The following is a 27,379-nucleotide window of genomic DNA, read 5'->3' as shown; positions in this document are numbered from 1 at the left end:
GTCTTTGAAAATTCGTAAAACTCATCATTTTTCTCCACCGTTTTCTTTTCTGTTAAAAAAAAGGAAACAGTTGGGAGTACAATATATCTCTTGAAATTGTCTTCTTGGAAGGTTGCCCTATTTTGAAATTTTTGGTCGATTTTCCACCCCAGAATTTTTTTAGAGAGCAGGTGTCATTTCCCGAACTGCAAGTTTGGTGAATATTTAGTGACCTTTAGCAATGGGTTTAAAGCTGCTGTTGTGGGAAGTGGCCTCAAGCAGGCAGCATTGCTCCATTCCCAAATCTGGGTACTAGGGCAGCAGAGCCTTTCTGGCAGTCGTGTTCCTAGGTTGTAAATTAAATTGGAATGTGCATGGAGAAACCCCCATACGTTTATGTCTCATTATTTCTTCTTGGATTTAAAAAAAATTTTTAATTGGGGTAAAGCTTAGAATATTGTTTGTCCTAGGTGTACACAATCTGGTTCATTTGTACATTATATATGTCTATTCAAGTACAGATCCTCTTCCCATGTAAAATGTTACAGAGGTTTCCGCAGACCTCCCTTGCTACATGGTCGGTCTTTTTGAGAAATGTATATAATATGTGTTTGTATAGATATAGCAACACTAATCTTAATTTATCCTTTCTCCCCACCTTTCCTTTTAGATGAGCATAGTTTGTTTTCTAAGTCTGTGAGTGTCTTTCTCTGTGGAAATATATTCATTTGTGTCAGTTATTAGATAACGCCTATAAGTGATATCATAGAATACAGGTCTTTGGTTTCCGAGTTACCTCATGTTTCGTGATTATCTCCAGACTCATTTGTGGTGCCTCAGAGAGCAATGGTTCATTGTTTTCCATGGCTAATATTCCATTGTGTACATGGACCACTTCTTCTTTATCCATTCACCTGTTGTTGGACATTTTCATTGCTTCACTGTCTTGGCTATTGTGAATAAGGCTGCACTGCAGCTTTTGCGGCCTGAGTCTTCTCGATTCTTGTCTTCTCAGGTGAGAGGTCCAATGGTGCGCCTGCTGGATTGAATGGTACCTCCATTTTTACTTTTAAACACAGCTCCTTTCTGTTCTCATTATTGGCTGTTACCCCTTTACGTCTCACCAGCAGGTAGAGGGGACACAGTTCTCTAAAACCCCTTCAGCATTTATTGTTTGTAGACTTTTTGCTGATGGTCAGTCGACTGGTGTAAGTTGAAACTTTTTGTAGATTAGCTTGCATGCGTCTAACACCCCCTGAGGTTGAGCTTTTATCCATTTTCCTTTTTTTTAAAACACCGTGAGTAAAACTTAACTCTTCATACTCTCTTCTTGAAACTTTTGCCTGTTTTGAATTTTTTTGTCCATTCCCTACTTCAGCACATTTTTTTAGGACAGGTGTCCTTTACAGCCCTGAGTCCTTGTGTATGTTAAGTGAGCATTAGCTCTGAGTTTAAAGCTGCTCTTGCAGGAAACGGCCACAAGGTGGCAGCGTTTCTCCTTTTCCAAATTTGGTTACTAGGGAAACAGAGGCTTAATGGAAGTGGTGTTCTAGGTTGTAAATTAGAATGGAATGTGCCAGGAAAAAGCCCTTTAAGTTTATGTCTCATAACTTCTTGTTCATATTTGTAATTTACTTTTTATTCTTTATCCCAGCACATTTGATTACAATGGTTTGTTTGTTCTAGGTGTGCAAGATGTGCTTCTTTCACACACATACATGTTTCTATTCTTCCACGCATCCTTTTCCCATGTAGGTTATGCCACAATGTTGAGTAGTCTTCTCCTGGTCTTCCGTACGTCTTTGGTGATTATATATTTCACATGGTTTGTATATCTCTGTTAACCCCAGTATGGTAATGTATCCAATCCTCATCCCTTTCTATTTGGTGAACCATAAGATTTTTTTAATGAATCTGTGATTGCCTTTCTCTGTGGAAATATCTTCATTGGTATCAATTTTTAAGTAACTCCTAAAAGTGATATGATAGGATATGTGTCTTTTGCTTTCTCACTTACTACAGGTGGCGTGATTACATCTAGACTCATGTATGGTGCTGCAAATGGCATTGTTTCATTTTTTTCACTAGCGAATATTCCATCTGTACATGGAGGAGTTCTTCTTTGTCCACCCATCTGTTGGTGGACTTTTTGGTTACTTCCATATCTTGGCTATTGTAATACTGTGCCATGCAGATTTGCCTGCCTGTGTCTTTCCAATTCTCTCTTCTTAGATTATATGTCGAGGAGTGGTTCCGCTGGATCATATGGTAGCTCAATGTTTACCTTTTTAAGGCACCTCCATTCTGCTCTCATTTGTGGCCCTTTCCAACTTACGTCCCCCTTGAAGTTGAGGGTACGCATTTCTCCACAACACCTTCAGCATTTTTGTTTGTAGATTTCTTGTTGATGGTTATTCTGACAATTGTGAGCTGATACCTTTTTGTGGTTGAATTCGCACGTGCCTCATAATCCGTTGAAATTGAGCTTTAAGGCATGTCCTTTTTATTTTTCAAGCTGTGATTACCCCTTAGTTCTTCAAATTGTTTTCTTAAAGTATGTGTCACATTTTGAAATGTTTTGGCCATTACCTCCCTCAAGACATTTTGAGGGCAGGTTTCATTTACAGTTCTGCAGTACTTGTTCCTATGAAATGACCATGAGCACAGGCTTTAATGCTGCTTTTGCAGGTAACTGCCAGAGGGTGGCAGCCTTTCTATGTTCCCCACCCTGGTAACTAGGGAGAAGCCCTTGCGGCCTGTGGTGTTTCTCGGTTATAAATTAGAGTGGAGTGTGCCCGGACAAACCCACACAAGCTGATGTCTCCTGACTTTTGTTGGATTTTTAAATTTAATTTTTATTTTTTATTGGAGTAATTTTCCACCGTGTACGTGGACCACTTCTACTTTGTGCATTCCTCGGTTGATGGACATTTTCATTGCTTCCAAGCGTTGGCTATGGTAAATATTGTTGGAGTGCAGGATTGCCAGCCTGTGACTTTTTGATTCTCATTTTCACAGGTGATAGGCCCAGCAGTGGGTGTGATTGACTGACTGGTAGCACCGTGTTTTCCTTTTCAAAGCACCTTCTTTGTGTTTTCATTACTGGCACTTACCACGTCCCCCTTAGAATCGAGGGTACGCATTTCTCCACAATCGCTTCAGCATTTATTGTTTGCCGCATTTATGCTAATGGCCGTACTGGCTGCTGTGAGCTGATAGGTTTTTGTAATGTGGGTTTGCATGTCTTTGAAAATTCGTAAAACTCATCATTTTTCTCCACCGTTTTCTTTTCTGTTAAAAAAAAGGAAACAGTTGGGAGTACAATATATCTCTTGAAATTGTCTTCTTGGAAGGTTGCCCTATTTTGAAATTTTTGGTCGATTTTCCACCCCAGAATTTTTTTAGAGAGCAGGTGTCATTTCCCGAACTGCAAGTTTGGTGAATATTTAGTGACCTTTAGCAATGGGTTTAAAGCTGCTGTTGTGGGAAGTGGCCTCAAGCAGGCAGCATTTCTCCATTCCCAAATCTGGGTACTAGGGCAGCAGAGCCTTTCTGCAAGTCGTGTTCCTAGGTTGTAAATTAAATTGAAATGTGCATGGAGAAACCCCCATACGTTTATGTCTCATTATTTCTTCTTGGATTTAAAAATTTTTTTTAATTGGGGTAAAGCTTAGAATATTGTTTGTCCTAGGTGTACACAATCTGGTTCATTTGTACATTATATATGTCTATTCAAGTACAGATCCTCTTCCCATGTAAAATGTTACAGAGGTTTCCGCAGACCTCCCTTGCTACATGGTCGGTCTTTTTGAGAAATGTATATAATATGTGTTTGTATAGATATAGCAACACTAATCTTAATTTATCCATTCCCCCCACCTTTCCTTTTAGATGAGCATAGTTTGTTTCTAAGTCTGTGAGTGTCTTTCCCTTGGAAATATATTCATTTGTGTCAGTTATTAGATAACGCCTATAAGTGATATCATAGAATACAGGTCTTTGGTTTCCGAGTTACCTCATGTTTCGTGATTATCTCCAGACTCATTTGTGGTGCCTCAGAGAGCAATGGTTCATTGTTTTCCATGGCTAATATTCCATTGTGTACATGGACCACTTCTTCTTTATCCATTCACCTGTTGTTGGACATTTTCATTGCTTCACTGTCTTGGCTATTGTGAATAAGGCTGCACTGCAGCTTTTGCGGCCTGAGTCTTCTCGATTCTTGTCTTCTCAGGTGAGAGGTCCAATGGTGCGCCTGCTGGATTGAATGGTACCTCCATTTTTACTTTTAAACACAGCTCCTTTCTGTTCTGATTATTGGCTGTTACCCCTTTACGTCTCACCAGCAGGTAGAGGGGACACAGTTCTCTAAAACCCCTTCAGCATTTATTGTTTGTAGACATTTTGCTGATGGTGAGTCGACTGGTGTAAGTTGAAACTTTTTATAGAATAGATTGCATGGGTCTAACACTCCCTGAGGTTGAGCTTTTATCCATTTTCCTTTTTTTTAAAACACCGTGAGTAAAACTTAACTCTTCATACTCTCTTCTTGAAACATTTGCCTGATTTGAATTTTTTTGTCCATTCCCTCCTTCAGCACAATTTTTTAGGGCAGGTGTCCTTTACAGCCCTGAGTCCTTGTGAATGTTAAGTGAGCATTAGCTGTGAGTTTAAAACTGCTCTTGCAGGAAACGGCCACAAGGTGGCAGCATTTCTCCTTTACCAAATTTCGTAACTGGGGAAACAGAGTCTTAATGGAAGTGGTGTTCTAGGTTGTAAATTCGAATGGAATGTGCCAGGAAAAAAGCACTTTATGTTTATGTCTCATTACTTCTTGTTCATAATTGTAATTTACTTTTTATTTTTTATCCCAGCAAATTTGATTACAATGGTTTGTTTGTTCTAGGTGTGCAAGATGTGGTTCTTTCACACACATACGTGTATCTATTCTTCCTCGCATCCTTTTCCCATGTAGGTTATGACACAATGTTGAGTAGTCTTCTCCTGGTCTTCCGTACGTCTTTGGTGATTATATATTTCACATGGTATGTATATCTCTGTTAACCCCAATATGGTAATGTATCCAATCCTCATCCCTTTCTATTTGGTGAACCATAAGTTTTTTTTAATGAATCTGTGATTGCCTTTCTCTGTGGAAATATCTTCATTGGTATCAATTTTTAAGTAACTCCTAAAAGTGAATTGATAGCATATGTGTCTTTTGCTTTCTCACTTACTACAGGTGGCGTGATTACGTCTAGACTCATGTATGGTGATGAAAATGGCATTGTTTCATTTTTTTCACTAGCGAATATTCCATCTGTACATGGAGGAGTTCTTCTTTGTCCACCCATCTGTTGGTGGACTTTTTGGTTACTTCCATATCTTGGCTATTGTAATACTGTGCCATGCAGATTTGCCTGCCTGTGTCTTTCCAATTCTCTCTTCTTAGTTTATAGGTCCAGGAATAGGTCTGCTGCATCATATGGTAGCTCAATGTTTACCTTTTAAAGGCACCTCTATTCTGTTCTCCTTAGTGGCTCATTCCAGGTTATGTCCCACTTAAAGTGGAGGGTATGTATTTCTTCCCAGCACCTTCAGCAAGTATTCTTTGTAGTTTTTGCTGATTGTTATTCTGAGTGGTGTGAGCTGATACCTCTGTATGGTTGAATTTGCATGTGTCTTATAATGCGTTGAAATTCAGCTTTAATACATGTCCTTTTTATTTTTCCAGCTGTGATTAGAGCTTATTTCTTCAAAGTGTTTTCTTAAAGTATGTGTCACCATTTGAAATATTTTGGCCATTATCTCCCTCAAGACATTTTGAGGGCAGGTTTCATTTACAGCCCTGCCGTACTTGTTCATATGAAGTGACCATTAGCTCAGGCTTTAAACCTGCTTTTGCAGGTAACGGCCAGAGAGCGGTAGCCTTTCTACGTTCCCCATGCTGGTACTAGGGAAACAGACCTACCGGCCAGTGGTGTTCTTCGGTTATAAATTAGAGTGCAATGTGCCCGGGTAAACCCACAAATGTTGATGTCTCCTTGCTTTTGTTTGTTTTTAAATTTAATTTATATTTATTATTAGAGTAATATTCCTTTGTGTACGTGGACCACTTCTTCTTGGTGCATTCCTCGGTTGATGGACATTTTCATTGCTTCCAAGTGCTGGCTATGGTAAATCTTGCTGGCGTACAGGTTTGCCAGCCTGTGACTTTTTGATTCTCATTTTCTCAGGTGATAGGCCAAGCAGTGGTTGTGATTGATTGACTGGTAGCCTAATGTTTACCTTTTCAAAGCACCTACATTGTGTTTTCATTAATGTCTCTTTACATGCCCCCCCTTACAACCGAGTGTACGCATTTCTCCACACTCCCTTCACCGTTCATTTTTTGCAGTATTTTTCCTAATGGCCATTCTGACTGCTGTGAGCTGATAGGTTTTTGTAATATGGGTATGCATGTCATTAAAATTTTTAAAATTCATCATATTCCTACGCCTTTTTCTTTTCTCTTAAAAGAAAAAACCGTGAGCACAATATAGCTCTTGAAATTGTCTTCTTCGATGGTTGCCCTCTTCTGAATTTTTGGGTCGATTTTTGACCCCAGAAATTTTCTGGAGGGCAGGTGCCATTTACAGAACTGCAAGTTGGTGAAAATTTAGTGACCTTTTGCAGTGGGTTCAAAGCTGCTGTTGTGGGAAACGGCCACAAGGAGGTAGCATTTCTCCATTCCCCAATCTGGGTACTAGGGCAGCAGAGCCTTTCTGGAAGTCATTGTCCTAGGTTGTAAATTAGAATGGAATTTGCCAGGAGAAATCCCCATAAGTTAATGTCTCATTACTTCTTCTTGGTTTTTAAATTTTTTTTTAATCTGGGTAAAATTTAGAATATTGTTTGTCCTTGGTGTACACAATCTGGTTCATTTGTACATTATGTATGTCTATTAATGTACAGACTCTCTTCCCATGTAAAATATTACAGTGTTCCGTCGACCTCCCTTGCGATATGTTCGGTCTTTTGGATACATGTATATAATATGTATTTGTATATGTATAGTAACACTAATCTTCATTTCCAAATTTCCCCCCTCCTTTCCTTGTAGATGAGCATAGTTTGTTTTCTAAGCCTGTGAGTTTCTTTCTCTTTGGAAATATGTTCATCTGTGTCAGTTATTAGATAATGCCATAAATGATAATATAGGCTATAGGTCTTTAGCTTTCCGACCTACTTCATGTTTTGTGATTATCTCCAGGCTCATCTATGGTGCCTCAAAGAGCACTGCTTCAATGTTTTCCATGGCTAATATTCCATTGTGTACATGGACCACTTCTTCTTGGTGCATTCCTCTCTTGATGGACATTTTCGTTGCTTCCAAGTGTTGCCTATGGTAAACATAGCTGGAGTGCAGGATTGCCAGCCTGTGATTTTTGATTTTCACTTTCTCAGGTGATAGACCCAGCATTGGGTGTGATTGTTTGACTGGTATGGTAGCTCAACGTTTACCTTTTCAAGGCACCTCAATTGTGCTTTCATTAGTGGCTCTTACCACGTCCCCCTTAGAATCGAGGGTACGCATTCCTCCACAATCGATTTAGCATTTATTGTTTGCAGCAGTTATGCTAATGGCCCTACTGGCTGCTGTGAGCTGATAGGTTTTTGTAATTTGGGTTTACATGTCTTTAAAAATTCCTACAAGTCATCATTTTTCCACGCCTTTTTGTTTTCTGTTAAAAGAAAAAAAGTGTGACTATAATATACCTCTTCAAATTTTCTTTTTGGAAGGTTGCACTCTAGAATTTTTTGGTCGATTTTCGACCTCAGTATTTTTTGGAGGGCAGGTGTCATTTACAGAACTGCAATTGGTGAATATTTAGTGACCTTTTGCAGTGGGTTTAAAGCTGCTGTTGTGGGAAACGGCCACAAGGATGCAGCATTTCTCCATTCCCAAATCTGGGTACTAGGGCAGCAGAGCCCTTCTGGAAGTCGTTTGCCTAGGTTGTAAATTTGAATCGAATGTGCCAGGAAAACTCCCCATAAGTTTATGTCTCATTACTCCTAGTTCGTTGTTTTAATTTTATCAATTGGGGTAATGGTTAGAATGTTGTTTGTCCAAGGTGTACACACTCTGGTTCATCTACATATTCTATATACCTATTTATGTAGAGATCCTTTTCCCGTGTAAATTATTACAGATTGTTCCGTAAACCCTCCTTGCTATACGGTCGGTCTTTTTGATATATGTATATAATATGTATTTGTATACATATGGTAACGCTCATCTTCATTTATCCATTCCCCCCACCTTTCCTTTTAGACAAGCACAGTATTTTTTTATTAAGTCTGTGATTGACTTTCTCTGTGGAAATATGTTCATTTGTGTCAGTTATTAGATAACGCCTATAAGTGATATCATAGGATATAGGACTTTTGCTTTCCGACTTACCTCATGTTCTGTGATTATCTCCACGATCATCTATGGTGCCTCAAAGAGCAGTGTTTCATCGTTTTCCATGTCTAGTATTCATTGTGTACAGGGACCGTTTCTTCTTTATCCTTTCATCTGTTGATGGACATTTTGGTTGCTTCACTCTCTTGTCTATTGGGAATAAGGCTGCAGTGCAGCTTTGGCAGCCCGGGTCTTCTTCATTCTGGTCTTCTCAGGTGAGAGGTCCATTGGTACGCCTGCTGGATTGAATGGTACCTCAATTTTTCCTTTTAAACGCAGCTCCTTTCTGTTCTCATTATTAGCGTTTAACCCTTTTACATCTCACCAGCAGCTAGAGGGTACACAGTTCTCTAAAACCTCTTCAGCATTTATTGTTTGTAGACTTTTTGCCAATGGTCAGTCGACTGGTGGGAGTTGAAAACTTTTTGTAGATTAGATTGCATGAGTCTAATAATTCCTGAGGTTGAGCTTTTATCCATTTTCCTTTCTTTAAAAAGAGAGTGAGTAAAACTTACCTCTTCATATTATCTTCTTGAAAATTTTGCCTGTTTTGAATTTTTTTATGCATTCCCTACCTCAGCACAATTTTGAGGGCAGGTGTCCTTTACAGCCCTGAGTCCTTGTGAATGGTAAGTGACCATTAGCTGTGGGTTAAAAGCTGCTCTTGCGGGAATCGGCCACAAGGCGGCAGCATTTCTCCTTTACCAAATCTGGTTACTAGGGCAACGGAGCCTTACTGAAAGGGGTGTTCTAGGTTGAAAATTAGAATGGAATGTGCGAGGAAAAAGCCCTTTAATTTGTGTCTCATTACTTCTTGTTCATATTTGTAATTTACTTTTATTTTTTATCCCAGCAAATTTGATTACAATGGTTTGTTTGCTCTAGGTGTGCAAGATGTGGTTCTTTCACACATATACGTGTATCTATTCTTCCTCGCATCCTTTTCCCATGTAGGGTTACGACACAATGTTGAGTAGTCTTCTCCTGGTCTTCCGTACGACTTTGGTGGTTATATATTTCATATGGTTTGTATATCTCTGTTAACCCCAATATGGTAATTTATCCAATCCTCATCCCTTTCTATTTGGTGAACCATAAGTTTTTTTAATGAATCTGTGATTGCCTTTCTCTGTGGAAATATCTTCATTGGTATCAATTTTTAAGTAACTCCTAAAAGTGATATGATAGGATATGTGTCTTTTGCTTTCTCACTTACTACAGGTGGCGTGATTACGTCTAGACTCATGTATGGTGCTGCAAATGGCATTGTTTCATTTTTTTTCACTAGCGAATATTCCATCTGTACATGGAGGAGTTCTTCTTTGGCCACCCATCTGTTGGTGGACTTTTTGGTTACTTCCATATCCTGGCTATTGTAATACTGTGCCATGCAGATTTGCCTGCCTGTGTCTTTCCAATTCTCTCTTCTTAGATTAGAGGTCGAGGAGTGGGCCTGCTGGATCATATGGAATCTCAATGTTTACCTTTTTAAGGCACCCCCATTCTGCTCTCATTCGTGGCCCTTTTCAAGTTACGTCCCACTTGAATTTGAGGGTATGCATTTCTCCACAACACCTTCAGCATTTATTGTTTGTAGTTTCCTTGCTGATAGTTATTCTCACAAGTGTGAGCTGATACCTCTTTGTGGTTGAATTCGCCTGTGCCTCATAATCCGTTGAAATTGAGCTTTAAGGCATGTCCTTTTTATTTTTCAACCTGTGTTTACCCCTTAGTTCTTCAAAGTGTTCTCTTAAAGTATGTGTCTCATTTTGAAATATTTTGGCCATTACCTCCCTCAAGACATTTTGAGGGAAGGTTTCATTTACAGTTCTGCAGTACTTGTTCCTATGAAATGACCATTAACACAGGCTTTAAAGCTGCTTTTGCAGGTAAATGCCAGAGGGCGGCAGCCTTTGTATGTCCCCACCATGGTAACTAGGGAAAAGCCCTTGCGGCCTGTGGTGTTTCTCGGTTATAAATTAGAGTGGAGTGTGCCCGGACAAACCCACACAAGCTGATGTCTCCTTACTTTTGTTGGATTTTTAAATTTAATTTTTATTTTTTATTGGAGTAATTCCCCAGTGTGCACGTGGACCACTTCTACTTTGCGCATTCCTCGGTTGATGGACATTTTCATTGCTTCCAAGTGTTGGCTATGGTAAATATTGTTGGAGTGCAGGATTGCCAGCCTGTGACTTTTTGATTCTCATTTTCTCAGGTGATAGGCCCAGCAGTGGGTGTGATTGATTGACTGGTGGCACCGTGTTTCCCTTTTCAAAGCACCATCTTTGTGTTTTCATTAGTGGCTCTTACCACGTCCCCCTCAGAATCGAGGGTATGCATTTCTCCACAATCGATTTAGCATTTATTGTTTGCTGCCTTTATGCTAATGGCCCTACTGGCTGCTGTGTGCCGATAGGGTTTTGTAATTTGGGTTCGCATGTCTTTGAAAATTTGTAAAACTCATCATTTTTCTCCACCGTTTTCTTTTCTGTTATAAAAAAAGGTAACAGTTGGGAGTACAATATATCTCTTGAAATTTTCTTCTTGGAAGGTTGCCCTATTTTGAAATTTTTGATCGATTTTCCACCCCAGAATTTTTTTAGAGAGCAGGTGTCATTTCCCGAACTGCAAGTTTGGTGAATATTTAGTGACCTTTAGCAATGGGTTTAAAGCTGCTGTTGTGGGAAGTGACCTCAAGCAGGCAGCATTTCTCCACTCCCAAATCTGGGTACTAGGGCAGCAGAGCCTTTCTGGAAGTCGTGTTCCTAGGTTGTAAATTAAATTGGAATGTGCATGGAGAAACCCCCATAAGTTTATGTCTCATTATTTCTTCTTGGTTTTAAAATTTTTTTAATTGGGGTAAAGCTTAGAATATTGTCTGTCCTAGGTGTACACAATCTGGTTCATTTGTACATAATATATATGTCTATTCAAGTACAGATCCTCTTCCCATGTAAAATATTACAGTGTTCCGTTGACCTCCCTTGCTATATGTTCAGTCTTTTTCATACATGTATATAATATGTATTTGTATACATATGGTAACGCTAATCTTACACCAGTCGACTGACCATCAGCAGAAAGTCTACAAACAATAAATGCTGACGGGGTTTTAGAGAACTGTGTCCCCTCTACCTGCTGGTGAGACGTAAAGGGGTAACAGCCAATAATGAGAAGAGAAAGGAGCTGTGTTTAAAAGTAAAATTGGAGGTACCATTCAATCCAGCAGGCGCACCATTGGACCTCTCACCTGAGAAGACAAGAATCGAGAAGACACAGGCCGCAAAACTGCAGTGCAGCCTTATTCACATTAGCCAAGACAGTGAAGCAATCAAAATATCCAACAAGAGGTGAATGGATAAAGAAGAAGTGGTCCATGTACACAATGGAATATTAGCCATGGAAAACAATGAACCATTGCTCTTTGAGACACCACAAATGAGTCTGGAGATAATCACGAAACATGAGGTATCTCGGAAACCAAAGACCTGTATTCTATATCACTTATAGGCGTTATCTAATAACTGACACAAATGAATATATTTCCACAGAGAAAGACACTCACAGACTTAGAAAACAAACTATGCTCATCTAAAAGGAAAGGTGGGGGGAATGGATAAGTTAAGATTAGTGTTGCTCTATGTATACAAACACATAGTATATACATATATCAAAAAGACCGACCATCTAGCAAGGGAGGTCTGTGGAACACTCTGTAACATTTAACATGGGAAGAGGATCTGTACTTCAATAGACATATATAATGTACAAATGAACCAGATTGTGTACACCTAGGAGAGACAATATTCGAAGATTTACCTCAATTAAAAAAAAATTTAAAACCAAGAAGAAATAATGAGACATAAACTTATGGGGGTTTCTCCAGGCACATTCCAATTTAATTTACAACCTAGGAACACGACTTCCAGAAAGGCTCTGCTGCCCTAGTACCCAGATTTGGGAGTGGAGAAATGCTGCCTGCTTGAGGCCACTTCCCACAACAGCAGCTTTAAACCCATTGCTAAGGGTCACTAAATATTCACCAAACTTGCAGTTCGGGAAATGACACCTGCTCTCTAAAAAAATTCTGAGGTGGAAAATCGACCAAAAATTTCAAAATAGGGCAACCTTCCAAGAAGATAGTTTCAAGAGATATATTGTACTCCCAACTGTTTCCTTTTTTTTAACAGAAAAGAAAACGGTGGAGAAACATGATGAGTTTTACGAATTTTCAAAGACATGCAAACCCAAATTACAAAACCCTATCAGCACACAGCAGCCAGTAGGGCCATTAGCATAAAGGCAGCAAACAATAAATGCTAAATCGATTGTGGAGAAATGCATACCCTCGATTCTAAGGGGGACGTGGTAAGAGCCACTAATGAAAACACAAAGAAGGTGCTTTGAAAAGGGAAACACAGTGCTACCAGTCAATCAATCACACCCACTGCTGGGCCTATCAACTGAGAAAATGAGAATCAAAAAGTCACAGGTTGGCAATCCTGCATCCAACAATATTTACCATAGCCAACACTTGGAAGCAATGAAAATGTCCATCAACCGAGGAATGCGCAAAGTAGAAGTGGTCCACGTGCACACTGGGGAATTACTCCAATAAAAACTAAAAATTAAATTTAAAAATCCAACAAAAGTAAGGAGACATCAGCTTGTGTGGGTTTGTCCGGGCACACTCCACTCTAATTTATAACCGAGAAATACCACAGGCCGCAAGGGCTTTTCCCTAGTTACCATGGTGGGGACATAGAAAGGCTGCCGCCCTCTGGCATTTACCTGCAAAAGCAGCTTTAAAGCCTGTGCTAATGGTCATTTCATAGGAACAAGTACTGCAGAAATGTAAATGAAACCTGCCCTCAAAATGTCTTGAGGGAGGTAATGGCCAAAACATTTCAAAATGTGACACATACTTTAAGAGAACACTTTGAAGAACCTAGGGGTAATCACAGGTTGAAAAATAAAAAAGACATGCCTTAAAGCTCAATTTCAACGGATTATGAGGCACAGGCGAATTCAACCACAAAGAGGTATCAGCTCACACTTGTCAGAATAACCATCAGCAAGGAAACTACAAACAATAAATGCTGAAGGTGTTGTGGAGAAATGCATACCCTCAACTTCAAGTGGGACGAACTTGAAAAGGGCCACGAATGAGAACAGAATGGAGGTGCTTTAAAAAGGTAAACATTGAGCTACCGTATGATCCAGCAGGCCCAATCCTCGACCTATAATCTAAGAAGAAAGAATTGGAAAGACACAGGCAGGCAAATCTGCATGGCACAGTATTACAATAGCCAAGATATGGAAGTAACCAAAAAGTCCACCAACAGATGGGTGGACAAAGAAGAACTCCTCCATGTACAGATGGAATATTCGCTAGTGAAAAAAATGAAACAATGCCATTTGCAGCACCATACATGAGTCTAGACGTAATCACGCCACCTGTAGTCAGTGAGAAAACAAAAGACACATATCGTATCATATCACTTTTAGGAGTTACTTAAAAATTGATACCAATGATGATATTTCCACAGAGAAAGGCAATCACAGATTCATTAAAAAAACTTATGGTTCACCAAATAGAAAGGGATGAGGATTGGATATATTACCATATTGGGGTTAACAGAGATATACATACCATGTGAAATATATAATCACCAAAGACGTACGGAAGACCAGGAGAAGACTACTCAACATTGTGTCATAACCTACATGGGAAAAGGATGCGAGGAAGAATAGATTCACGTATATGTGTGAAAGAACCACATCTTGCACACCTAGAACAAACAAACCATTGTAATCAAATTTGCTGGGATAAAAAATAAAAAGTAAATTACAATTATGAACAAGAAGTAATGAGACATAAACATAAAGTGCTTTTTTCCTGGCACATTCCATTCGAATTTACAACCTAGAACACCACTTCCATTAAGGCTCTGTTTCCCCAGTTACCAAATTTGGTAAAGGAGAAATGCTGCCACCTTGTGGCCGTTTCCTGCAAGAGCAGCTTTAAACTCACAGCTAATGGTCACTTAACATTCACAAGGACTCAGGGCTGTAAAGGACACCTGCCCTAAAAAATTGTGCTGAAGTAGGGAATGGACAAAAAAATTCAAAACAGGCAAATGTTTCAAGAAGAGAGTATGAGGAGTTAAGTTTTACTCACGCTCTTTTAAAAAAAAAGGAAAATGGATAAAAGCTCAACCTCAGGGAGTGTTAGACCCATGCAATCTAATCTACAAAAAGTTTCAACTTAGACCAGTCGACTGACCATCAGCAAAATGTCTACAAACAATAAATGCTGACGGGGTTTTCAAGAACTGTATCCCCTCTACCTGCTGGTGAGACGTAAAGGGGTAACAGCCAATAATGAGAAGAGAAAGGAGCTGTGTTTAAAAGTAAAAATGAAGGTACCATTCAATCCAGCAGGCGCACCATTGGACCTCTCACCTGAGAAGACAAGAATCGAGAAGACACAGGCCGCAAAAGCTGCAGTGCAGCCTTATTCACAATAGCCAAGACAGTGAAGCAATCAAAATATCCAACAAGAGGTGAATGGATAAAGAAGAAGTGGTCCATGTACACAATGGAATATTAGCCATGGAAAACAATGAACCATTGCTCTTTGAGGCACCACAAATGGGTCTGGAGATAATCACGAAACATGAGGTAGCTCGGAAACCAAAGACCTGTATTCTATGATATCACTTATAGGCGTTATCTAATAACTGACACAAATGAATATATTTCCACAGAGAAAGACACTCACAGACTTGAAAACAAACTATGCTCATCTAAAAGGAGAGGTGGGGGGAATGGATAAGTTAAGATTAGTGTTGCTCTATGTATACAAACATATAGTATATACATATCTCAAAAAGACCGACCATGGAGCAAGGGAGGTCTGTGGAACCCTCTGTAACATTTTACATGGGAAGAGGATCTGTACTTGAATAGACATATATAATGTACAAATGAACCAGATTGTGTACACCTAGGACAGACAATATTCGAAGCTTTACCACAATTAAAAAAAAATTTAAAACCAAGAAGAAATAATGAGACATAAACTTATGGGGGTTTCTCCAGGCACATTCCAATTTAATTTACAACCTAGGAACACGACTTCCAGAAAGGTTCTGCTGCCCTAGTACCCAGATTTGGGAGTGGAGAAATGCTGCCTGCTTGAGGCCACTTCCCACAACAGCAGCTTTAAACCCATTGCTAAGGGTCACTAAATATTCACCAAACTTGCAGTTCGGGAAATGACACCTGCTCTCTAAAAAAATTCTGAGGTGGAAAATCGACCAAAAATTTCAAAATAGGGCAACCTTCCAAGAAGACAATTTCAAGAAATATATTGTACTCCCAACTGTTTCCTTTTTTTTAACAGAAAAGAAAACGGTGGAGAAACATGATGAGTTTTACGAATTTTCAAAGTCATGCAAACCCAAATTACAAAACCCTATCAGCACACAGCAGCCAGTAGGGCCATTAGCATAAAGGCAGCAAACAATAAATGCTAAATCGATTGTGGAGAAATGCATACCCTCGATTCTAAGGGGGACGTGGTAAGAGCCACTAATGAAAACACAAAGGAGGTGCTTTGAAAAGGGAAACACGGTGCTACCAGTCAATCAGTCACACCCACTGCTGGGCCTATCAACTGAGAAAATGAGAATCAAAAAGTCACAGGCTGGCAATCCTGCACTCCAACAATATTTACCATAGCCAACACTTGGAAGCAATGAAAATGTCCATCAACCGAGGAATGCGCAAAGTAGAAGTGGTCCACGTGCACACTGGGGAATTACTCCAATAAAAACTAAAAATTAAATTTAAAAATCCAACAAAAGTAAGGAGACATCAGCTTGTGTGGGTTTGTCCGGGCACACTCCACTCTAATTTATAACCGAGAAACACCACAGGCCGCAAGGGCTTTTCCCTAGTTACCATGGTGGGGACATAGAAAGGCTGCCGCCCTCTGGCATTTACCTGCAAAAGCAGCTTTAAAGCCTGTGCTAATGGTCATTTCATAGGAACAAGTACTGCAGAACTGTAAATGAAACCTGCCCTCAAAATGTCTTGAGGGAGGTAATGGCCAAAACATTTCAAAATGTGACACATACTTTAAGAGAACACTTTGAAGAACTAAGGGGTAATCACAGGTTGAAAAATAAAAAGGACATGCCTTAAAGCTCAATTTCAACGGATTATGAGGCACAGGCGAATTCAACCACAAAGAGGTATCAGCTGACACTTGTCAGAATAACCATCAGCAAGGAAACTACAAACAATAAATGCTGAAGGTGTTGTGGAGAAATGCATACCCTCAACTTCAAGTGGGACATAACTTGAAAAGGGCCACGAATGAGAACAGAATGGAGGTGCCTTAAAAAGGTAAACATTGAGCTACCGTATGATCCAGCAGGCCCACTCCTCGACCTATAATCTAAGAAGAAAGAATTGGAAAGACACAGGCAGGCAAATCTGCATGGCACAGTATTACAATAGCCAAGATATGGAAGTAACCAAAAAGTCCACCAACAGGTGGATGGACAAAGAAGAACTCCTCCATGTACAGATGGAATATTCGCTAGTGAAAAAAATGAAACAATGCCATTTGCAGCACCATACATGAGTCTAGACGTAATCACGCCACCTGTAGTCAGTGAGAAAGCAAAAGACACATATCCTATCATATCACTTTTAGGAGTTACTTAAAAATTGATACCAATGAAGATATTTCCACAGAGAAAGGCAATCACAGATTCATTAAAAAAACTTATGGTTCACCAAATAGAAAGGGATGAGGATTGGATACATTACCATATTGGGGTTAACAGAGATATACATACCATGTGAAATATATAATCACCAAAGACGTACGGAAGACCAGGAGAAGACTACTCAACATTGTGTCATAACCTACATGGGAAAAGGATGCGAGGAAGAATAGATTCACGTATATGTGTGAAAGAACCACATCTTGCACACCTAGAACAAACAAACCATTGTAATCAAATTTGCTGGGATAAAAAATAAAAAGTAAATTACAATTATGAACAAGAAGTAATGAGACATAAACATAAAGTGCTTTTTTCCTGGCACATTCCATTCGAATTTACAACCTAGAACACCACTTCCATTAAGGCTCTGTTTCCCCAGTTACCAAATTTGGTAAAGGAGAAATGCTGCCACCTTGTGGCCGTTTCCTGCAAGAGCAGCTTTAAACTCACAGCTAATGGTCACTTAACATTCACAAGGACTCAGGGCTGTAAAGGACACCTGCCCTAAAAAATTGTGCTGAAGTAGGGAATGGACAAAAAAATTCAAAACAGGCAAATGTTTCAAGAAGAGAGTATGAGGAGTTAAGTTTTACTCACGCTCTTTTAAAAAAAAAGGAAAATGGATAAAAGCTCAACCTCAGGGAGTGTTAGACCCATGCAATCTAATCTACAAAAAGGTTCAACTTAGACCAGTCGACTGACCATCAGCAAAATGTCTACAAACAATAAATGCTGACGGGGTTTTCAAGAACTGTATCCCCTCTACCTGCTGGTGAGACGTAAAGGGGTAACAGCCAATAATGAGAAGAGAAAGGAGCTGTGTTTAAAAGTAAAAATGGAGGTACCATTCAATCCAGCAGGCGCACCATTGGACCTCTCACCTGAGAAGACAAGAATCGAGAAGACACAGGCCGCAAAAGCTGCAGTGCAGCCTTATTCAAAATAGCCAAGACAGTGAAGCAATCAAAATATCCAACAAGAGGTGAATGGATAAAGAAGAAGTGGTCCATGTACACAATGGAATATTAGCCATGGAAAACAATGAACCATTGCTCTTTGAGGCACCACAAATGGGTCTGGAGATAATCACGAAACATGAGGTAACTCGGAAACCAAAGACCTGTATTCTATGATATCACTTATAGGCGTTATCTAATAACTGACACAAATGAATATATTTCCACAGAGAAAGACACTCACAGACTTGAAAACAAACTATGCTCATCTAAAAGGAAAGGTGGGGGGAATGGATAAGTTAAGATTAGTGTTGCTCTATGTATACAAACACATAGTATATACATATCTCAAAAAGACCGACCATGTAGCAAGGGAGGTCTGTGGAACCCTCTGTAACATTTAACATGGGAAGAGGATCTGTACTTGAATAGACATATATAATGTACAAATGAACCAGATTGTGTACACCTAGGACAGACAATATTCGAAGCTTTACCACAATTAAAAAAAAATTAAAACCAAGAAGAAATAATGAGACATAAACTTATGGGGGTTTCTCCAGGCACATTCCAATTTAATTTACAACCTAGGAACACGACTTCCAGAAAGGCTCTGCTGCCCTAGTACCCAGATTTGGGAGTGGAGAAATGCTGCCTGCTTGAGGCCACTTCCCACAACAGCAGCTTTAAACCCATTGCTAAGGGTCACTAAATATTCACCAAACTTGCAGTTCGGGAAATGACACCTGCTCTCTAAAAAAATTCTGAGGTGGAATATCGACCAAAAATTTCAAAATAGGGCAACCTCCCAAGAAGACAATTTCAAGAAATATATTGTACTCCCAACTGTTTCCTTTTTTTTAACAGAAAAGAAAACGGTGGAGAAACATGATGAGTTTTACGAATTTTCAAAGACATGCAAACCCAAATTACAAAACCCTATCAGCACACAGCAGCCAGTAGGGCCATTAGCATAAAGGCAGCAAACAATAAATGCTAAATCGATTGTGGAGAAATGCATACCCTCGATTCTAAGGGGGACGTGGTAAGAGCCACTAATGAAAACACAAAGGAGGTGCTTTGAAAAGGGAAACACGGTGCTACCAGTCAATCAGTCACACCCACTGCTGGGCCTATCAACTGAGAAAATGAGAATCAAAAAGTCACAGGCTGGCAATCCTGCACTCCAACAATATTTACCATAGCCAACACTTGGAAGCAATGAAAATGTCCATCAACCGAGGAATGCGCAAAGTAGAAGTGGTCCACGTGCACACTGGGGAATTACTCCAATAAAAACTAAAAATTAAATTTAAAAATCCAACAAAAGTAAGGAGACATCAGCTTGTGTGGGTTTGTCCGGGCACACTCCACTCTAATTTATAACCGAGAAACACCACAGGCCGCAAGGGCTTTTCCCTAGTTACCATGGTGGGGACATAGAAAGGCTGCCGCCCTCTGGCATTTACCTGCAAAAGCAGCTTTAAAGCCTGTGCTAATGGTCATTTCATAGGAACAAGTACTGCAGAAATGTAAATGAAACCTGCCCTCAAAATGTCTTGAGGGAGGTAATGGCCAAAACATTTCAAAATGTGACACATACTTTAAGAGAACACTTTGAAGAACTAAGGGGTAATCACAGGTTGAAAAATAAAAAGGACATGCCTTAAAGCTCAATTTCAACGGATTATGAGGCACAGGCGAATTCAACCACAAAGAGGTATCAGCTCACACTTGTCAGAATAACCATCAGCAAGGAAACTACAAACAATAAATGCTGAAGGTGTTGTGGAGAAATGCATACCCTCAACTTCAAGTGGGACATAACTTGAAAAGGGCCACGAATGAGAACAGAATGGAGGTGCCTTAAAAAGGTAAACATTGAGCTACCGTATGATCCAGCAGGCCCACTCCTCGACCTATAATCTAAGAAGAAAGAATTGGAAAGACACAGGCAGGCAAATCTGCATGGCACAGTATTACAATAGCCAAGATATGGAAGTAACCAAAAAGTCCACCAACAGATGGGTGGACAAAGAAGAACTCCTCCATGTACAGATGGAATATTCGCTAGTGAAAAAAATGAAACAATGCCATTTGCAGCACCATACATGAGTCTAGATGTAATCACGCCACCTGTAGTCAGTGAGAAAGCAAAAGACACATATCCTATCATATCACTTTTAGGAGTTACTTAAAAATTGATACCAATGAAGATATTTCCACAGAGAAAGGCAATCACAGATTCATTAAAAAAACTTATGGTTCACCAAATAGAAAGGGATGAGGATTGGATACATTACCATATTGGGGTTAACAGAGATATACATACCATGTGAAATATATAATCACCAAAGACGTACGGAAGACCAGGAGAAGACTACTCAACATTGTGTCATAACCTACATGGGAAAAGGATGCGAGGAAGAATAGATTCACGTATATGTGTGAAAGAACCACATCTTGCACACCTAGAACAAACAAACCATTGTAATCAAATTTGCTGGGATAAAAAATAAAAAGTAAATTACAATTATGAACAAGAAGTAATGAGACATAAACATAAAGTGCTTTTTTCCTGGCACATTCCATTCGAATTTACAACCTAGAACACCACTTCCATTAAGGCTCTGTTTCCCCAGTTACCAAATTTGGTAAAGGAGAAATGCTGCCACCTTGTGGCCGTTTCCTGCAAGAGCAGCTTTAAACTCACAGCTAATGGTCACTTAACATTCACAAGGACTCAGGGCTGTAAAGGACACCTGCCCTAAAAAATTGTGCTGAAGTAGGGAATGGACAAAAAAATTCAAAACAGGCAAATGTTTCAAGAAGAGAGTATGAGGAGTTAAGTTTTACTCACGCTCTTTTAAAAAAAAAGGAAAATGGATAAAAGCTCAACCTCAGGGAGTGTTAGACCCATGCAATCTAATCTACAAAAAGGTTCAACTTAGACCAGTCGACTGACCACCAGCAAAATGTCTACAAACAATAAATGCTGACGGGGTTTTCAAGAACTGTATCCCCTCTACCTGCTGGTGAGACGTAAAGGGGTAACAGCCAATAATGAGAAGAGAAAGGAGCTGTGTTTAAAAGTAAAAATGGAGGTACCATTCAATCCAGCAGGCGCACCATTGGACCTCTCACCTGAGAAGACAAGAATCGAGAAGACACAGGCCGCAAAAGCTGCAGTGCAGCCTTATTCACAATAGCCAAGACAGTGAAGCAATCAAAATATCCAACAAGAGGTGAATGGATAAAGAAGAAGTGGTCCATGTACACAATGGAATATTAGCCATGGAAAACAATGAACCATTGCTCTTTGAGGCACCACAAATGGGTCTGGAGATAATCACGAAACATGAGGTAACTCGGAAACCAAAGACCTGTATTCTATGATATCACTTATAGGCGTTATCTAATAACTGACACAAATGAATATATTTCCACAGAGAAAGACACTCACAGACTTGAAAACAAACTATGCTCATCTAAAAGGAAAGGTGGGGGGAATGGATAAGTTAAGATTAATGTTGCTCTATGTATACAAACACATAGTATATACATATCTCAAAAAGACCGACCATGGAGCAAGGGAGGTCTGTGGAACCCTCTGTAACATTTAACATGGGAAGAGGATCTGTACTTGAATAGACATATATAATGTACAAATGAACCAGATTGTGTACACCTAGGACAGACAATATTCGAAGCTTTACCACAATTAAAAAAAAATTACAACCAAGAAGAAATAATGAGACATAAACTTATGGGGGTTTCTCCAGGCACATTCCAATTTAATTTACAACCTAGGAACACGACTTCCAGAAAGGCTCTGCTGCCCTAGTACCCAGATTTGGGAGTGGAGAAATGCTGCCTGCTTGAGGCCACTTCCCACAACAGCAGCTTTAAACCCATTGCTAAGGGTCACTAAATATTCACCAAACTTGCAGTTCGGGAAATGACACCTGCTCTCTAAAAAAATTCTGAGGTGAAAAATCGACCAAAAATTTCAAAATAGGGCAACCTTCCAAGAAGACAATTTCAAGAAATATATTGTACTCCCAACTGTTTCCTTTTTTTTAACAGAAAAGAAAACGGTGGAGAAACATGATGAGTTTTACGAATTTTCAAAGACATGCAAACCCAAATTACAAAACCCTATCAGCACACAGCAGCCAGTAGGGCCATTAGCATAAAGGCAGGAAACAATAAATGCTAAATCGATTGTGGAGAAATGCATACCCTCGATTCTAAGGGGGACGTGGTAAGAGCCACTAATGAAAACACAAAGAAGGTGCTTTGAAAAGGGAAACACGGTGCTACCAGTCAATCAGTCACCCCCACTGCTGGGCCTATCAACTGAGAAAATGAGAATCAAAAAGTCACAGGCTGGCAATCCTGCACTCCAACAATATTTACCATAGCCAACACTTGGAAGCAATGAAAATGTCCATCAACCGAGGAATGCGCAAAGTAGAAGTGGTCCATGTGCACACTGGGGAATTACTCCAATAAAAACTAAAAATTAAATTTAAAAATCCAACAAAAGTAAGGAGACATCAGCTTGTGTGGGTTTGTCCGGGCACACTCCACTCTAATTTATAACCGAGAAACACCACAGGCCGCAAGGGCTTTTCCCTAGTTACCATGGTGGGGACATAGAAAGGCTGCCGCCCTCTGGCATTTACCTGCAAAAGCAGCTTTAAAGCCTGTGCTAATGGTCATTTCATAGGAACAAGTACTGCAGAAATGTAAATGAAACCTGCCCTCAAAATGTCTTGAGGGAGGTAATGGCCAAAACATTTCAAAATGTGACACATACTTTAAGAGAACACTTTGAAGAACTAAGGGGTAATCACAGGTTGAAAAATAAAAAGGACATGCCTTAAAGCTCAATTTCAACGGATTATGAGGCACAGGCGAATTCAACCACAAAGAGGTATCAGCTCACACTTGTCAGAATAACCATCAGCAAGGAAACTACAAACAATAAATGCTGAAGGTGTTGTGGAGAAATGCATACCCTCAACTTCAAGTGGGACGAACTTGAAAAGGGCCACGAATGAGAACAGAATGGAGGTGCCTTAAAAAGGTAAACATTGAGCTACCGTATGATCCAGCAGGCCCACTCCTCGACCTATAATCTAAGAAGAAAGAATTGGAAAGACACAGGCAGGCATAATCTGCATGGCACAGTATTACAATAGCCAAGATATGGAAGTAACCAAAAAGTCACCAACAGATGGGTGGACAAAGAAGAACTCCTCCATGTACAGATGGAATATTCGCTAGTGAAAAAAATGAAACAATGCCATTTGCAGCACCATACATGAGTCTAGATGTAATCACGCCACCTGTAGTCAGTGAGAAAGCAAAAGACACATATCCTATCATATCACTTTTAGGAGTTACTTAAAAATTGATACCAATGAAGATATTTCCACAGAGAAAGGCAATCACAGATTCATTAAAAAAACTTATGGTTCACCAAATAGAAAGGGATGAGGATTGGATACATTACCATATTGGGGTTAACAGAGATATACATACCATGTGAAATATATAATCACCAAAGACGTACGGAAGACCAGGAGAAGACTACTCAACATTGTGTCATAACCTACATGGGAAAAGGATGCGAGGAAGAATAGATTCACGTATATGTGTGAAAGAACCACATCTTGCACACCTAGAACAAACAAACCATTGTAATCAAATTTGCTGGGATAAAAAATAAAAAGTAAATTACAATTATGAACAAGAAGTAATGAGACATAAACATAAAGTGCTTTTTTCCTGGCACATTCCATTCGAATTTACAACCTAGAACACCACTTCCATTAAGGCTCTGTTTCCCCAGTTACCAAATTTGGTAAAGGAGAAATGCTGCCACCTTGTGGCCGTTTCCTGCAAGAGCAGCTTTAAACTCACAGCTAATGGTCACTTAACATTCACAAGGACTCAGGGCTGTAAAGGACACCTGCCCTAAAAAATTGTGCTGAAGTAGGGAATGGACAAAAAAATTCAAAACAGGCAAATGTTTCAAGAAGAGAGTATGAGGAGTTAAGTTTTACTCACGCTCTTTTAAAAAAAAAGGAAAATGGATAAAAGCTCAACCTCAGGGAGTGTTAGACCCATGCAATCTAATCTACAAAAAGGTTCAACTTAGACCAGTCGACTGACCACCAGCAAAATGTCTACAAACAATAAATGCTGACGGGGTTTTCAAGAACTGTATCCCCTCTACCTGCTGGTGAGACGTAAAGGGGTAACAGCCAATAATGAGAAGAGAAAGGAGCTGTGTTTAAAAGTAAAAATGGAGGTACCATTCAATCCAGCAGGCGCACCATTGGACCTCTCACCTGAGAAGACAAGAATCGAGAAGACACAGGCCGCAAAAGCTGCAGTGCAGCCTTATTCACAATAGCCAAGACAGTGAAGCAATCAAAATATCCAACAAGAGGTGAATGGATAAAGAAGAAGTGGTCCATGTACACAATGGAATATTAGCCATGGAAAACAATGAACCATTGCTCTTTGAGGCACCACAAATGGGTCTGGAGATAATCACGAAACATGAGGTAACTCGGAAACCAAAGACCTGTATTCTATGATATCACTTATAGGCGTTATCTAATAACTGACACAAATGAATATATTTCCACAGAGAAAGACACTCACAGACTTGAAAACAAACTATGCTCATCTAAAAGGAAAGGTGGGGGGAATGGATAAGTTAAGATTAATGTTGCTCTATGTATACAAACACATAGTATATACATATCTCAAAAAGACCGACCATGGAGCAAGGGAGGTCTGTGGAACCCTCTGTAACATTTAACATGGGAAGAGGATCTGTACTTGAATAGACATATATAATGTACAAATGAACCAGATTGTGTACACCTAGGACAGACAATATTCGAAGCTTTACCACAATTAAAAAAAAATTACAACCAAGAAGAAATAATGAGACATAAACTTATGGGGGTTTCTCCAGGCACATTCCAATTTAATTTACAACCTAGGAACACGACTTCCAGAAAGGCTCTGCTGCCCTAGTACCCAGATTTGGGAGTGGAGAAATGCTGCCTGCTTGAGGCCACTTCCCACAACAGCAGCTTTAAACCCATTGCTAAGGGTCACTAAATATTCACCAAACTTGCAGTTCGGGAAATGACACCTGCTCTCTAAAAAAATTCTGAGGTGAAAAATCGACCAAAAATTTCAAAATAGGGCAACCTTCCAAGAAGACAATTTCAAGAAATATATTGTACTCCCAACTGTTTCCTTTTTTTTAACAGAAAAGAAAACGGTGGAGAAACATGATGAGTTTTACGAATTTTCAAAGACATGCAAACCCAAATTACAAAACCCTATCAGCACACAGCAGCCAGTAGGGCCATTAGCATAAAGGCAGGAAACAATAAATGCTAAATCGATTGTGGAGAAATGCATACCCTCGATTCTAAGGGGGACGTGGTAAGAGCCACTAATGAAAACACAAAGAAGGTGCTTTGAAAAGGGAAACACGGTGCTACCACTCAATCAGTCACCCCCACTGCTGGGCCTATCAACTGAGAAAATGAGAATCAAAAAGTCACAGGCTGGCAATCCTGCACTCCAACAATATTTACCATAGCCAACACTTGGAAGCAATGAAAATGTCCATCAACCGAGGAATGCGCAAAGTAGAAGTGGTCCATGTGCACACTGGGGAATTACTCCAATAAAAACTAAAAATTAAATTTAAAAATCCAACAAAAGTAAGGAGACATCAGCTTGTGTGGGTTTGTCCGGGCACACTCCACTCTAATTTATAACCGAGAAACACCACAGGCCGCAAGGGCTTTTCCCTAGTTACCATGGTGGGGACATAGAAAGGCTGCCGCCCTCTGGCATTTACCTGCAAAAGCAGCTTTAAAGCCTGTGCTAATGGTCATTTCATAGGAACAAGTACTGCAGAAATGTAAATGAAACCTGCCCTCAAAATGTCTTGAGGGAGGTAATGGCCAAAACATTTCAAAATGTGACACATACTTTAAGAGAACACTTTGAAGAACTAAGGGGTAATCACAGGTTGAAAAATAAAAAGGACATGCCTTAAAGCTCAATTTCAACGGATTATGAGGCACAGGCGAATTCAACCACAAAGAGGTATCAGCTCACACTTGTCAGAATAACCATCAGCAAGGAAACTACAAACAATAAATGCTGAAGGTGTTGTGGAGAAATGCATACCCTCAACTTCAAGTGGGACGAACTTGAAAAGGGCCACGAATGAGAACAGAATGGAGGCGCCTTAAAAAGGTAAACATTGAGCTACCGTATGATCCAGCAGGCCCACTCCTCGACCTATAATCTAAGAAGAAAGAATTGGAAAGACACAGGCAGGCAAATCTGCATGGCACAGTATTACAATAGCCAAGATATGGAAGTAACCAAAAAGTCCACCAACAGATGGGTGGACAAAGAAGAACTCCTCCATGTACAGATGGAATATTTGCTAGTGAAAAAAATGAAACAATGCCATTTGCAGCACCATACATGAGTCTAGACGTAATCACGCCACCTGTAGTCAGTGAGAAAGCAAAAGACACATATCCTATCATATCACTTTTAGGAGTTACTTAAAAATTGATACCAATGAAGATATTTCCACAGAGAAAGGCAATCACAGATTCATTAAAAAAACTGATGGTTCACCAAATAGAAAGGGATGAGGATTGGATACATTACCATATTGGGGTTAACAGAGATATACATACCATGTGAAATATATAATCACCAAAGACGTACGGAAGACCAGGAGAAGACTACTCAACATTGTGTCATAACCTACATGGGAAAAGGATGCGAGGAAGAATAGATTCACGTATATGTGTGAAAGTACCACATCTTGCACACCTAGAACAAACAAACCATTGTAATCAAATTTGCTGGGATAAAAAATAAAAAGTAAATTACAATTATGAACAAGAAGTAATGAGACATAAACATAAAGTGCTTTTCTCCTGGCACATTCCATTCGAATTTACAACCTAGAACACCACTTCCATTAAGGCTCTGTTTCCCCAGTTACCAAATTTGGTAAAGGAGAAATGCTGCCACCTTGTGGCCGTTTCCTGCAAGAGCAGCTTTAAACTCACAGCTAATGGTCACTTAACATTCACAAGGACTCAGGGCTGTAA

Source organism: Eschrichtius robustus, chromosome 9 (assembly GCF_028021215.1).
Source record: "Eschrichtius robustus isolate mEscRob2 chromosome 9, mEscRob2.pri, whole genome shotgun sequence".
NCBI classification, from domain to species: Eukaryota; Metazoa; Chordata; class Mammalia; order Artiodactyla; family Eschrichtiidae; genus Eschrichtius; species Eschrichtius robustus.
Note: the sequence above shows the minus strand (reverse complement) of the source record.